This window comes from Toxorhynchites rutilus, chromosome 2 (genome assembly GCF_029784135.1).
Source record: "Toxorhynchites rutilus septentrionalis strain SRP chromosome 2, ASM2978413v1, whole genome shotgun sequence".
Lineage (NCBI taxonomy): Eukaryota > Metazoa > Arthropoda > Insecta > Diptera > Culicidae > Toxorhynchites > Toxorhynchites rutilus.
Genome location: NC_073745.1, coordinates 55,876,833 through 55,890,820, shown reverse-complemented (window position 1 = coordinate 55,890,820; position 13,988 = coordinate 55,876,833). Strand labels below are relative to the sequence as shown.

At 37.6% G+C, this 13,988-nt stretch overlaps 1 protein-coding gene across 10 annotated transcripts in view; it reads right to left on the bottom strand.

Annotated features, from left to right (window-relative positions):
* LOC129764641 (uncharacterized) overlaps positions 1-13,988 on the bottom strand; it is an 83,631-nt gene that overhangs the window by 23,134 nt on the left and 46,509 nt on the right. Inside the window, exon 1 of one of the 10 annotated variants that reach the window (XM_055763911.1) lies at positions 12,573-12,873. The exons of 6 other annotated variants lie outside the window; for them this stretch is intronic. The gene's annotated coding sequence lies outside the window, so the exon portion shown is untranslated. Of the gene's footprint in view, positions 1-12,268; positions 12,490-12,572; positions 12,874-13,988 lie in introns of those variants that run through there. 3 more of the 10 variants (XM_055763916.1, XM_055763917.1, XM_055763919.1) reach the window with 3 other exon arrangements.

Genomic DNA, 13,988 nt, shown 5'->3' with positions numbered 1-13,988 from the left:
GATATAACGTAGATTTTACCTCGATATAACATACACATTTTCAAAGTTCAAAGGAATAATTTTTTGCATATTTTTTGTTTGTTGGAAGAACAATAAATTATCTGAATTTTTGACACTAAAGCTTGTTTTGTACCTTTAACCAATCGCGAAGTACAACTGTTTTATGATTCCGGATTCTAAATTAACAAAACTTTAATCAACAGTACGAAGGGAAACATCATGAGAAAGGTTGACTTCGTCTTCTAGTTGAATGTATTCTTTAACCATACTTAAACAGCAACACAATAAAGTGATATAAGTTACGTTTCTGGGTTCTTTACTATGTTTCGATATAACGTACAGTTCGATACAACGTACAATTTTGAAAGTAAAATGTACGTTATATCGAAGTTACCCTGTATGTATTTTTTTGTAATCCCCTCAATATCAGTATCGAATGAAATGATTTGACTAATAGAATACAGTACATCATCAAAATATTTCGAAGAAAACTAGGTAAGAAATAAAAATAAAAAAAAGATGAATGGTTTTATTGTAGAGATGTATACTAATCATTCAGATAATGTACTAAAACTACAAAATAAAAAAAGTAAAAAAAAAACTTTTTGAGGTCAACGGTTTAATGTACTAAAAACTAGAATAAAAGCTAAAATAAAATTCGTGGGCACGTCGGATTTCCATTATCCACAGTTTTTTTTCATTTTTTTTAGTCTCGTCATTTGAAGGAAGGGATGTGATAACTACTAACTGCTACTTACCTAAATATTTTCTAGCTTTTAGTACATTAAACCGTTTAACTTAGAATTTTTTTTTTACTTTTTTTATTTTTATGCTATTCAAATGCCGTTCTACGCATAATTATCAGATGCTACATTTTGAAAAATTTCACTTTTCTTCATAAAACGATGTTTTTATGCTGAATCTTTCGGAAAACAAAAAAAAAAGTTTTGTTTCTCCCAGTATTTAAAAAAACATCAACAACATTATATTCCTATGTTGATGTTCTAGGCATAACTGTTCCGCTACGTCTTTCAGTTCTATACTGGGGTGTAAGTTCAAAGTTTCGAAAACGAGAGCGTTACGCCGTAGCAACAAGGTTTTGAGCGTTAATACTTCCTAAACAACTGAATGAAATGTTATGATAAACATTTCATTCGCAAGATAAAATATTTACGCGTAATGTGCTTGTTATGAATGGAGGAATGATAGTATGAGTTTCGCCGCCCGAAGGCCAGAAGGGTCGCCTCTATAGCGTGGTTCCCTAGCGATTATCATGGAAGGGATAGTTATTAGTGGGGAGAGGTAAGAATCCGGATTTACTGAGGTAAGTGATGTGATTATGTAAAGGCGAACTATCGACCACTCGACAAAACGAAATTCCGAAGAACTTATGAGCCAAAACACGTGGCCGAAATTATCTTCGGGTAACCTGAGGAGGAAAACCTTTTAAATTTCTCATTACTCTGCTGGTAATGTCATGCTTTGGTTTGCACTGTATTTTTTCCATCAAAATGCAATGCTTTATCAATACACGAAATTCGGATTTTTCCATATTTTTCACAATAACAAAAGATGCTTCACTCTCAATGCTGTAACTCACAAACCAATCGATCGATTGCTGTCAAATTTTGACACCTATCCATTGAAAGATGGTGCTTTGTGATAGTCAAGTAGATTTTTGCATGATGCGCCATCTAGACGTCACCCTTATGAACTTTTCAGCCGAACTGTGGATTTAACTATAAAATGTGAGATTTTCCGATTTTCGATTTTTGACATTTTATTCTTTATAATAACATTTTATTCTTTATTTAAGATTTTCGATTTTGATTTTTTTTTTGTAATTTAGACTTTAAATTTCAAATATTATTTTTTATTTTAAATTATTAAATTTTGGATGAATCCTGCTCGGGCAATGGTTATGAAGTAAATTATGCAGTGGATCAATGAATGAGAATAAAATATGTAAAAGAGAAGAACTTAGCTCGCGAAGAACACGGCGAACTTCGCACAATCTCACTGCCGATCTCGCGGGATGTATAATACTGCTTGATCTACCGGGCTAAACAAATTTTGGAAAATGCACACAATAAAATATGAAAAACATTGAAAATCTAAAATGTTAAATATGGATATTAGTTATACACTGAGCTTGAGCTTGGGTAGACTGTACAATTCGTAGTTGCTCTCCGTGATTTACCTGAACCAACCAAATTGCATAAATAACACACAGAATGACGCTTGGGACTAGCAAATCATTCTCGTTGTGCAATTTTCGGTGATTCGAGCTTTAAATGATCAATAACGACGCCGGCCACGTCCTTACAGTCACCAGGGGAAGGGAAGGAATGTTAGTATGATATTCGCCGCCCGAAGGCCAGAAGGGTCGCTTCTATAGCGTGGTTCCCTAGCGTTTATCATGGAAGGGATAGTTGTTAGTGGGAATGGTTAAGCAAAATCAGGATTCATCGCAAACTCTCAACTACTCGACGGAACGATATTCCTAGATTCGAATAATGGAGAATATCAAAAATGTGCACCCGTGGCCGAGTGGTTAGCGTCATAACTAACATGCCGGGTGTTCGGGTTCGATTCCCGTTCTGGTCGGGGGAATTTTTCGTCAAAGAAATTTCCTCCGACTTGCACTGTGATCACGCGTATTCTAGAGCTTGCCACTCAGAATGCATTCAAGGCGTGTTATTTGGCATAGAAATCTTAACTAAGTACTAATAAAAATGACGCAAGTAATACTACGTTGAGACGGCGAAGTTCCTCTAGGAACGTTAGTGCCATTGAAGAAGAAGAAGAAGAATATCAAAAAGCAGCCGAAGATATATTCTATGTCAAGTCGCTTGTAATAATATTTCGTTTTGACACGCAATTCCTATAAGAAATAATTGCCTTAAAAGAAGCAGATAAGCCACTACAGTGAGAACATTAAGGTGAAGGTGGAAGCAAGCCTTTGTAGTAGTATAGGTAAAACCACGTGTAAAAATGTTGTAACAGTGTTTGTGAGAGAAGAGCAATTTGTTTCGTTTATTTTGATCTTTGTACGTAAATAGATTCACTTATCAGACTTTGTGGCGCTTCACTGACACGAGTCTTAAAAGAAAAATAACAATTCAATACTGGAGTTAAATGTATGAGCAATTGCAAATATAAATATATATATATATATATATATATATATATATATATATATAAAAGGTGTATTTGCATATGAAGTAAAATTCTGATAGTAACATGAGCAAATTTTAAACACAAGTGAATTGGGGCTCTTTTGTTATCAACAAGTTTTTCCGCACAGTAACCCGATATTGTTAATTCCTCAATATTTTCCTTCGTTGATCGTATTGTTTTCACATACTCACGTTGAAGAGCCTTAACCCTTCTCTTCGTTGGCCGAGGCATTTCGATTGAATGTAATACTTTTCCGTTTACTATTTTTGAAAGCATAGGCAGCAATGGCCGTGCTCCGAGCTCTGCCATACAATTTTCTTAACCAATGTTCAAGTTGCTAAAACATACATTATAGACCTATTAAACGTAAAAAATAATAATTGTATTAATATCAACACAATTTTATTTTATTGATTTTCATGACATGAAACGTATATGGAAATTAGTTATACACTGCGTTTCATAACCATAGAACTACACAATTTTTCTAAGTTTCCAGAGATATGTAAGAAGTTGGTTGAATTGAAGTATATAGTATGGAACACAATAGCTATATTCATTTATAAGACTAGCCATTTGAACTTTATTGTTTTGTTTAGGCGCGAAACATTCAACAAACTAAAATTTCAGCGTTGCATAACTATATCTGATATTCATGAATATATCATTATCAAGATTCATTTTATAGCTATCAATCTATGAAATGAATCTTCACGCAACGATGTTTGTATGTTCGCATTCTTGATCTGATATTCATGAACACATCATTATGATTATCCATAATCAGCAAAACAGTCAGAGAAACAGGCACAGAAAACATCAACAATCATCCGCCTAAAGGTTAATTCAAACTAACGCCAAACGGTGGTTGACCGAAGCTCGGAATCCATGGGGGCTATCGAGATCGAGAAACCTCTGTGGACATAGAAAACAATTCAAAAACGTGCTGTAATGAGAAAGGAAAGCTTATGCTTGACTCATGCTGGGCGCATGTCGAGGAGAGGGTAAATAGGCTAACCAACATTTAACCATCAAGACACCTAACAAATCATCATCCGTCTGGTTTGGTGTGCTCTGATCTCTTTCTTGCTCTCATAAACCCGCAACACACTGTTGCTTAGGGATGGGATACCAGATTCCCCTGTTTCGGCCCCCGCTTGTGTGCGAACGAACGTGTAACGAAAGGCGTTAATTAATCCACCTATTCAATCAAACAGATTCTTTCCGCTAGGCAACCATGTAATTTTAGCGCTTGGTAATGAGCCGATGATACACCTCGGGGAGAGGGGGTACAGAGTTTGGGGTCAGACGTTTGCGCTGGATCGTTATTTCGTGTTAGGGCTAACGTAAACAACGGGAGCACAATAGGTGCAAACAGTAATGACGAGGTATTTCGGGAGTTTTTTTTTGTTCTGTCTCACCTACCGTTTCTTCATATATTTTTTTCTTTCCCGGTCGTTGCTTCGGTAGGAATTTGAATAGGCCGCCCTTATTTTTTTATGGGTGGAAATAAGCGCAGCCACTGATGAATTGAGCGATTTGGGTTTCAAGGAAGAGAGTAACCATTGAATGTTTCAGCTATCTTCATTTTCAGCGACAAAACCCTACACTATACGAACCTTATTTTGCGAGATGTTTTGTAAAATAAGAAATTATTTTTTCATGAGAACAACACCAAGAATATCCAAGCAAAGGAGACAACCCACACTAGGTTCAAATTGTTGATAATCAACCTAGAGGTGGGCAAAATGGTTCATTTCAGTGAGCGGCTCAGAGCCACTCACTTCTAATAACATGATCGCAATAGTTGCTTCGAAGCAACTAAGATTTTACTTGCAATGCGAGTATAATAATCACTCACAAACAGCCTTATCAAAACACTTATACACCAGGAACACGTTGTTGCAACTAGAAAGCAGAATTCTAAGTAAGTGATAGAAAAGATCTGATGAGAAGTCTGAACGAAGATGAGCCTTCGAAGAACTGCTCCATATTTTGTACTACACTTTGAGTTAATGATTTGTTCTCTACCGAAACAAATTTGAATTTTCTGTTCTTGATATCATTATTGAGTGATGGAATAATTGCTCATAGCGATGTCCGGTGATCCTTCGATTAACAGAATAATGTAAAAAACGACTGTTTCTCACCATGGCCAATTATCGTAACCAATGAATAATTTGCCTCGATAAATCTGTCAATTGAGAAGCCAGCGCCATTTTAATTCAGTAGCCAGTTGACATTTCTATGCTATATGACACGTTTTGTCTTTCATGATGATAAAAAGGAAGATAAATGTACCGAACTTGTGTTATAATTATGATTGAAAGGTGAGAAGCACGTCACGGGCAGAAAAAGAAATCTTTGGTTCGACTACTCAAAATTGTAAATGTTCTCTGTATAGTAATTACTAGATTGCTCAATAAATATTGTTGTTCTACAAGAAAATCACAATTATATGGTTTGAAACACATTTATGGTTCAGAATGCATGTTAGCTCTCTGAACTTTTATACACTTTTACAGCGATTTTCTAGTATATGTATTCCATATCCGAAGAAAGAATCCGGAATCATAATTCGCTTCGCTTGAGGGAGCGAAACAGGAGACACATTTTGAAGCTGTTAAAATAGCTCATTATTTGTGCATTTGACTCTCATGCACAGGAAATGGCATCTTTGCTGCCAAAGATGAAACGTTTTCTGCCAACGCTAGTTTGGGTGTGGGTATAGCAACAATTAGAACATTAACTAACTAATTTTTGCGGTAGTTTTGTGAAATGGTGCATTTCGAGAATACGCAAAGAATTTTGTAGTTTTGGTACAGTTTGCAATGAAGTGTTCCCGTAGTCTATTCCAAACTTTGATCGATCGGCTAAAAAACGGCTGAAAGTATCAATATGAAACGTTCAGAGGAGAGATCACTAGACTAAAACATTAAAACTTACTGAAATATTTGCAAAATTACAACACATTTTCTAAAACACTTAGAAAACGTGTTTTGGCATTTTTAAAGAACGATGCAAAAAATTCATATAATTTTTTTTTTGTCAAAGCAACAAATCAGCTTTGTACAGAATTTATTGAAGTTTTCAAAACTGCCTTTCGGTTTGCGGTGCGATCATCATTAATTGAATTACACCCATACCTCGCTATACGGCCGCTCTTTATGCGGCCTTTCGCTATAACGGCCCTCTTCAATTAAGGCACGTTTTTGATTTATGGCCTTAAATGATTCGCTAGAACGGTAATTTTTTTTTTTTTTTATGTCGATATAGAACCATACCGAGCCAAACCGATATAGTGGTTCTCATATTTTCGTGAAAAATAGTAGTTTTGTTCCTTTTCGCTTGTTTTTATTTTTTCACTAGCTAACCCGGCAAACTTCGTCCCGCCCATTTACTTGATTAATTCTCGAGTAATGCAGAAATTTGTGTTTTATTTGTATCGCAGCCACCCCTAAGAGAGGGGGGAGGGGTATCTAACCACCATAGAAATATTCATTGCACCCTAAAGTTTCCATATGCCTAATTTGGTTTCATTTGCTTGATTAATTCTCGAGTAATGCAGAAATTTGTGTTTCATTTGTATGGCAGCCCCCCCTTTGAGTGGGGGAAGGACTGTCTAACCATCATAGAAACATTTATTGCACCCTAAAACTTTCACATGCCAACTTTGGTTTCGTTTGCTTGGTTAATTTCCGAATAATGCAGAAATTTGTGTTTCATTTGTATGGCAGCCCCCCCCTTAGAGAGGGGGGAGGGGTCTCAAAATATCACGAAAACCTTCCCCGGCCCCAAAAACCCCTACATACCAATTCGATCGGTTCAGTAGTTTCCGAGTCTATAAGAATCAGACAGACAGACAGACATCACTCCATTTTTATATATATAGATAGATTAGGATGCCCATTTACCCGATAAATCTACTTTTACAACCTTTTTCCAAAAATAACTTTTACAATTTACCCGATAAATCTACTTTTACAATCTTTTTCCAAAAATAACTTTTACAAAAAATCATAACTTTAATTTGATATGTCGATCATCTGAATCGGTCAAGATTCCAGATTCGTTATACGGCTTTTCGCTTTGCGGCTTAGTTTCGTGGAACGGATCTGGCCGTAAAGCGAGGTATGGGTGTACTCATCATCACAAGCGAAGAGGTAATTTTCCATTCAAACAAATATATCTCTGTATGGAAAGGTCCTACAGGAACGTTCTAGCAATCCAATGAAAGCTATGTGGTGGATCAAAAGCTTGAAAGTGATAATTTTTGATTTTTGATAATTAATCTAAACTTGATTGTTTGTATCAATCTAGACATGGACGAACGCTCACGAGCCGCTCATTTGAGCCGGTTAGTCAGAACGAGCGTACGATTAACGGTTCTTTATGAATGAAGCAAGGTTCAAAGAAGAGCCGCGATTTAAAAAAGAGCCTCGGTTCGAAAAAAAAGCCGTGGTTCGAAAAAGAGCCGTGATTCAAAAAAGAGCCGCTATTTAAAAAAAAACGCGGTTCAAAAGAGCCTTGATTCATAAAAGCATCGGGGTTCGTGGAAAAACCGTGATGTAGTAGTAGAACACAGTTATTTATGAAAAATTTAAATCCAAAATGGCTGCCGCCACAAAATAGCAATGTATATATTTTTTAAAAGCTCGTCAATATGAGTATCAAATGAAAGTCCTTGACTAGTACAACATAGTAGATCATAAAAATACAAATCCAAGATGGCCGCACTCACAAAATGACCAATTACATATCATAAACATCATCATCATAAAAAAATGAAAAAAATGAAAATTTTAAAAAAATTAATAATTCAAATGTAGAGAAATATACTAATCATACAGATAATGTACTAAAAACAAGAAAATGGGAAAAGTTTAAAAAACTTCTAACACGCTGGTCCTAATTTTTCAGCTGCGCTTTTCAATCAGTCCGCATCAAGAGCTTTTGCACTATATCAGTATCGGTCCCCGCTTCCAAAAATATTTATTGTATTTGAAGATAACAGTCGGAAATTCGACTTCAATGAATTAGTCACAGTTAGTCACAGCAGTTAGCAGTCAGATGAAGCGCGGTGTGGGAGTTCGATGCATTGGTTGGCAAACTTCAAGTCTTGCTCGTTCCAGAAGCTGCTGCAGTAGTTAAGATGGACAAATATTTAGCGGAACCACATTTGCAAAGAATAAGCGACCCTTTGCTTTGGAGAAAAGAAAGTGTGGCATTACGCCCTCCAAATATGTCCTTTCTTGACACCCTTAACCACAAATGTTTCCTTTTATTTCACACTTAGTGAAATGCAATGATCCCAAATCACAAACCCTCGTTAACCACAGGTCATAAATTATTAGTCACCCACTAAACAATTTATGACCAGAGGAACAGCCTTTTCCCACACAAGAAATAAACACGACACTTACACCATCATGTGAACAAATCATCACACGACGCAAGCGCCAGATGTTTTATTTCTCGACCTACTCGAGTCATGTTTGTGTAAGCAAGGCAGAAATCCGTTTGAAAATACAACAACATTTCTCCGTCATCATTCTATCTCTTCCATTTTCCACTTTTAACAATTTCCCTGTTCGATGCTCCGCCCAGTAACAAACAGCAATTATTATGCTCTACACATTATTATGCTCTACACATAAGCTAAGAATTGTAAACTAGTATTTAAGTGAAAAGCTGATAAAAATATACAGTGATAGTTAGTACACCCAAACTAGCGTTGGCAGAAAGCATTTCATCTTTGGCAGAAATGATGCCTTTCCGTGTGCTGGAGAGTCAAATGCGCAAATAATGAGCTGTTTTAAAAGCTTAAAAATGGTTTGTATGTATGCGAGCAGACATCCCTTTCTGTTTTGTTTTGAAATGAAATGGGATTGTGCCAAAAAAAATCCATACGACGTCAATGGGGATCGAACCAAGATCGACTGGAATACAAAGCTATTTTACACGACCACGCTATCCACATGGCTAATGACGCTTCAGCAATTGCTCAGCAAATACGTGATAATATTGCACCTGATTGTATAATGAAGTTGGAAAGTGTTTTCTGAGAGTAAAAAGGAGCGCATGAAGGAGAACAATATCTATCTCGGTCTGAGCCGTGTATGTGGCAAGGTATGCGGAAAGCTTATTTGTCTTTTGTTTCGCTCGCTCGTATTAATCTTATATTGCTGTACAATGTACATGACATTTTCTGTTATGTTATGTCTCATTTAATGTCATAAATCGGGATGACAAAACATGAGCTGAAAATCTATTTTGGATGTACGCACAAGAGCGTGGACGTTATCTTCTTACATCCAAAATTCATCAAAGTGACGCAAGACCACGTCAAAAAAAAACTCTGTCCATCCTCGGCTCTATGTGAGCCATGTGAGCTAATGTTATCGAAAATAGAACATGTTTCCAGTGAAAGACGGAATAGACTTACATCAGACAACATCGAAAAATATTCAATGATTGCCATTGTGATGAAAATTGATTAGAGAAAACCTAGAATAAAATACTATTTTTGTTATTGTATGCACTAATTCATGTTTTAAACTTTATTTTTTACGTCTTCCTTCCTTACATATCCGAATAAATCGCTTCTTGAAAAAAGCCATCGTGCCGCTCAAATGAGCCGGCTGGTTTGAATGAACGCCGTGCACTGAAATGAACCGTTTTGTCCATCTCTATATCAACCAAATCAAAGCTCTCTAACCGCTATACAATTCGTCCTTTGACACCAAACTTCTATCCTTCTTAATTTCGCTGCTATATCGTTATAAACAATTCCTGGTGTGGCGTCTATCAAAATCTTCAAAAATCCCGATTTTCACTCCACTGTACTTAAAATAGCCAATTGACTTTCACATTACGGTAAAATATTTTTTTTATTGAATTAAGCCATTTTTGAAATATAATTTTCAAAGTGTATATAATCGAGTCCGAAATAATTACCATAATCTTTGTCTGTTTTTGTACTGTTGTGTTCGTCTCCACCACTAGGAAGTGTTTGTATGACGTGAGAAACTTCAAAAGTGGAAAAGTTCATTCGTCTCTAGCCTTGAAAAAGGCCAATTAGAAGATTAATCAATGAATGGTTCTGGGCTCGTACACAAGCTTAAAGTGGTTTGGTAAGAAAACGGGAATGTTTGAAAGTATTCATATAACAAAGTCAATTTCGGTGGACGGGAAGAAGTTCGCCGGAACTAATATAATTTTTGTTTATCGAAAATAGGTGAGTTCTCTCGGTTGCCTCTATGGGTGGCCCAGAGAAAATTTTTGCTGCCGCTTGTTGCAATCTACGGGATTGATTATGAATTACACCATTCTTTTTTCTTTTTTCTTTACTATACAGAAAAAAGTGGAATTCTCTTGCCTGCTCAGAGACATTTGCAACCTCTGCGTGCTGAATTTCGCGACAAATAAGTTGTATTTCTACGCTCGATGAGCAACTGAAATATTTCGCCGATTGAAAAACATATTTAATACATCATACATTTTTAAAATACGAAAAATAGAGAAGTTTTCTCGGTTGCCTTTTTGGGTTACTCAAGAAAATGTATCCTTGCGTGTTGATATTGGAGCACATTGGGTTTTAGGGATTTATGAAAAAAATCACAAATAGGATATTTTTTCAGTTGCTGTTTTTGAGTTACATAAAAAAGCTCAAAAAATTTGACCTTCTCAGAAAAAAAAAAATTTTTGGAAAAATTGAGTGAAAATATTTTTCGTTAATAACTGCACATCCAGGAATTTTGAATTAATGAGGTGCGGCCGATTCGGACACGAAATCCGTTCGTATGAAGCATGTCTGTTCCAATTTATCAGAGGCGAATGATGTTGAAAGCCTTTTAAAAACAACAAAACAATAAGAAGTTCCAATTTTTAAATCATACTTCATAAGTTTTACTTATCTTGGGATCTTGAGTCAATTAATTGGAAATTAACTTTCAACCTCGTTCGATATTTTGTGAGAATTATGCGTCACCAGTGTTTGCATATCACATTCCTCACGCACCTCTTTTCGGTTAGATACTGTTTTGAATGAGCTAAAATTCGAACAAAATACGCGAACAAATTGCTCGTTTGCAACCGGCTGTTAGTTCAGCATATTTTCTGAAAGCCATCGGTAATCCGCTTGCGTAAACGAGTCAAAATTAATGCTCAGCTTCGTCGTATCTGCGCGCACACACACGTACACCGTTGGCTCTTACACCCGGAATGAGGAATAACCGGGCTAATTCCTTACACATGTCTGCCCGCGAGAGCAGCGGTGACTCTTCCAATCGGCAGTTCAATCACTCTACTGATGGGCCGTTAATGCGCAAAGGGGAGCCAGAGGAGACCGCAAACATTCGCGAGCCCCACCGGGAGAGCACCGTATGCCATGGCTTGGCGGGTGGATCCGTTTAGAGAGGGCTGATGGTGGTTGGGTGGTGTTGGTGGGAAGGGCCCGGTTCTTGACTTTATCATGTCAATTGCGTCCATCGAAATGAGAACGAAATAGCATAGGCCCGATTGGCCATCGTCGTCGTCTTCGTCGATGTGGCTTATGGGCACTCGATTAAAAGAATGGATGGATGGATGGATTGAGGAGAAGAACCAGCTAAAGGTTATTGGCCACGAAGAAGACGCGCGGCGATCATCGGCCGTTTATTGGTTTTAGCTTTTTTCCCTCCATCACTTGTCTTTACCTATACGCTATCGGATCCCGGTGGGACGTCTCTTCCATTCGCTTGCATCGCACCTTCGTCTGTCCAGTTTTTCGGTCCAATATTCAATTCATTAGAGGAATTGAAAAATGATTCTCCGGGTGTTGGAAATAAAATAAAGATTAAGTTTTGTTTACTGCCTCTTTCCGTCGTCGTTGCTTTCCTCACTCATTGACCGTCGGATGAAAGGAATGGAATTTTGATTCACACCTTCACACATCAAATGGATCGGAGACGTAATTAGTATGCAGAAATGGCGACCGCCGACGAAGTTTTTTCTTATTCGATGGAAACTTCCATTCCGTGGGCCGTTAGAGATTGACGAGCACAACCGTTTCGAGCGATGATGGGTTTTATTGGAAGATTTTCAATACTCACACACACACCTTCGAATATTTCTATCAATTAAAGAAATATGAACACACTTCGAGAAAACACCATTAATTATTCTCGGGTTGACAGTTTTGACATTCCTTCGAGTTCCGGAGAGATAAAGCACAAACTTAAAATCGCTTTGACCGCACAGAATCGAATTAATTGCTTTTACAGCAGCGCTTCCCTCGCACAACGCGTTCAATTTGAAATAAAAATGGAAAATGTGAATTTCCTTCATCTTGTATGCAAAAGGGCATCTTCACCCTCTCTCGCGAAATGGCTTCGATTTTTTATCGCACTCACATCTTTCTCCGTTCCGATGCCTGCTGCTGCTGCCAGGATGTTTTTTTCCTCTTATTCCTCCTCCACAGTCTGGGAAAACGCCGTGCCACAAAAAAGAATATTCGTCGTTTTCGTCGCTAATCCACGATCGCCGTTCTCAACCACCCACAACAGTAATCATTACTCGACAGAAAGTAATTCCCAGTGTCAAATCTCACTCACTCGAACGATCGAAGCATCAATCCCAGGATCACTTGCCGCGGAGTGGCAGACACGATTCGCTCGACACAACACAGTCGAAAGTAATTTAGCCTTTGACAGAAGTAATTAAAATAATAAAAAATTGAACCCGAACGTGGCGGCTGGAGTCGAAGAAGACGACGGGAACACATAGGCGCGCGATTGCGCAATAGAAGACCCACCAGGCACGGCGCGGATCCTTCCTTCGCTCGGTAGGTCCTTTCGACGACGATTTTTGCATATGTACACATTTTGCACAAACGTACACACACACACAAACACATCCACCAGCTGGAAGAAGCGCGAGACGAGAGCAAGTAGCTGCTACCATCCATCCATCCATCCGCTCGCGCCGCCATCCGTTCCGGTTGCTCCGAGAAAATAATGTAAACCGTTTTCTTTGCTTTTTTTTTTTAATTTTTAGCGAAATTTTTGCGCGTGTTTGAGTGCCCCTTTTTCGCTGTTTTATTACACTTTTTTTCAACCTTTCGAAGGAAAAATATACATATTTGCGCCCGCGAGAAGCCCTCCCTCCTCCTGCTCGGCATACTATCGTCTCGTCCCCTGCGGAAGAAGAAGAAGAAGCGACGCACGACAAAGCTCTCGAAGTCGTCCTTGCGTGTCGCTTCCCCCATGCATGCACCTCGCACACCTCATCCTCATATGTGTATTTTGTTTTAAAATCGTATTTTGGCGAATCGAAGGGGTGCTCATGAAGCGGTGGAAAATTTACACTGTTTTTCACTTATTTTGAACTATGGAAGAATAGTGAAGGGGAATGACATCCGGTGGAACAGTACAGGGAAACTTCGATATAACGTACCCTCGTTATAACGTACCCTCGATATAACGTCACTCGATATAACGTACATTTTACCTCGATATATAACGTACACATTTCCAAAGTGTAAAGGAAATTTTTTTTCAATATTTTTTTTCTGATAGAACAATGAATTATCTGTATTGTGATGCTAAAACAAGTTTTGTACCTTCAATCAATCCCGGAATACAGATAGTTTTGTGATTCCGGATTCTAAATGAATCAAGCTTTAATCAACAGTACGAAGGGAAACATCATGAGAAAGGCTGGTCTCGTCTTCTGATTGAAGTTATTCATTAACTTTACTAAAACAGCAACACAATATTGTATTATAGAGTACGTTTGTGAGTACTTGATTATGCTTCGATATAACGTAC